Below are 2,249 nucleotides of genomic sequence, written 5' to 3' on the forward strand. Positions count from 1 at the left end.
TGTGTTGGGTTAAGGCCAACGTGTGTTGGGTTAAGGCCCAACGTGTGTTGGGTTAAGGCCCAACGTGTGTTGGGTTAAGGCCCAACGTGTGTTGGGGTTAGCGTTAAGGGGCAATGTGGGGTTACGTTAAGGGGCAATGTGGGTTACGTTAAGGGGCAATGTGGGTTACGTTACGGCGCAATATAGGTTACGTTACGGCGCAATATAGGTTACGTTAAGGCGCCAATATCGGTTACGTTAAGGCGCAATACAGGTTACGTTAAGGCGCAATACAGGTTACGTTAAGGCGCAATACAGGTTACGTTAAGGCGCAATACAGGTTACGTTAAGGCGCAATACAGGTTACGTTAAGGCGCAATGCAGGTTACGTTAAGGCGCTGCAGGTTACGTTAAGGCGCAATACAGGTTACGTTAAGGCGCAATACAGGTTACGTTAAGGCGCAATACAGGTTACGTTAAGGCGCAATACAGGTTACGTTAAGGCGCAATACAGGTTACGTTAAGGCGCAATACAGGTTACGTTAAGGCGGCAATACAGGTTACGTTAAGGCGCAATACAGGTTACGTTAAGGCGCAATACAGGTTACGTTAAGGCGCAATACAGGTTACGTTAAGGCGCAATACAGGTTACGTTAAGGCGCAATACAGGTTACGTTAAGGCGCAATACAGGTTACGTTAAGGCGCAATACAGGTTACGTTAAGGCGCAATACAGGTTACGTTAAGGCGCAATACAGGTTACGTTAAGGCGCAATACAGGTTACGTTAAGGCGCAATACAGGTTACGTTAAGGCGCAATACAGGTTACGGTTAAGGCGCAATACAGGTTAGGTTAAGGCGCAATACAGGTTAGGTTAAGGTACGACATAGGTTAGGTTAAGTACGACATAGGTTAGGTTAAGGTACGACATAGGTTAGGTTAAGGTACGACATAGGTTAGGTTAAGGTACGACATAGGTTAGGTTAAGGTACGACATAGGTTAGGTTAAGGTACGACATAGGTTAGGTTAAGGTACGACATAGGTTAGGTTAAGGTACGACATAGGTTAGGTTAAGGTACGACATAGGTTAGGTTAAGGTACGACATAGGTTAGGTTAAGGTACGACATAGGTTAGGTTAAGGTACGACATAGGTTAGGTTAAGGTACGACATAGGTTAGGTTAAGGTACGACATAGGTTAGGTTAAGGTACGACATAGGTTAGGTTAAGGTACGACATAGGTTAGGTTAAGGTACGACATAGGTTAGGTTAAGGTACGACATAGGTTAGGTTAAGGTACGACATAGGTTAGGTTAAGGTACGACATAGGTTAGGTTAAGGTACGACATAGGTTAGGTTAAGGTACGACATAGGTTAGGTTAAGGTACGACATAGGTTAGGTTAAGGTACGACATAGGTTAGGTTAAGGTACGACATAGGTTAGGTTAAGGTACGACATAGGTTAGGTTAAGGTACGACATAGGTTAGGTTAAGGTACGACATAGGTTAGGTTAAGGTACGACATAGGTTAGGTTACGGTACGACATAGGTTAGGTTACGGTACGACATAGGTTAGGTTACGGTACGACATAGGTTAGGTTACGGTACGACATAGGTTAGGTTACGGTACGACATAGGTTAGGTTACGGTACGACATAGGTTAGGTTACGGTACGACATAGGTTAGGTTACGGTACGATATAGGTTAGGTTACGGTACGATATAGGTTAGGTTAAGGTACACATTGTTGTAAGGAAAGGTTTAATGGGGGGCGGGGCGGGGCGGCCGGTTTGTTGATTGTGATTATAGTAAGTGGATGCCTGCGGCATCATCTGATTTGCCACGTCAGGATGCACCTTTGGCTCATGACAGGCGGCGCTCTCATTCCATGCTTGTGGCAGACCTGTGTCTTTCATTCCTGCCATTGTTTGTGTGCTGTGAGAGGAGGCAGTATTGTGATGTTGGGTGCACCCCTGTGTAGGACATGTGTGGGTGTTGGTGGCTTGGCTGAGCAATGGTGGTTGTCGGGTGGGTGGGATATTCTGTTTTCTGAGTGGACCTCCCAGTCTGGTTATGACAGTGTGGATTGTCTAATGTGGCGGAGAGGATGCACTGGGTGTTGTTCCATGCTGGTGCTTACATATTGTCTGTGTGCGTGTTACAGGCAGAGAGTAGTGCGTGATAAGGGTGTGTGGCTGACGTGTGGTTGTGATTGTGAGCAGAGTCTTTCAGCATGTATACGGACAGTTGTATACATTATCTGTATTCCTG

This window comes from Schistocerca americana, unplaced genomic scaffold (genome assembly GCF_021461395.2).
Source record: "Schistocerca americana isolate TAMUIC-IGC-003095 unplaced genomic scaffold, iqSchAmer2.1 HiC_scaffold_744, whole genome shotgun sequence".
NCBI classification, from domain to species: Eukaryota; Metazoa; Arthropoda; class Insecta; order Orthoptera; family Acrididae; genus Schistocerca; species Schistocerca americana.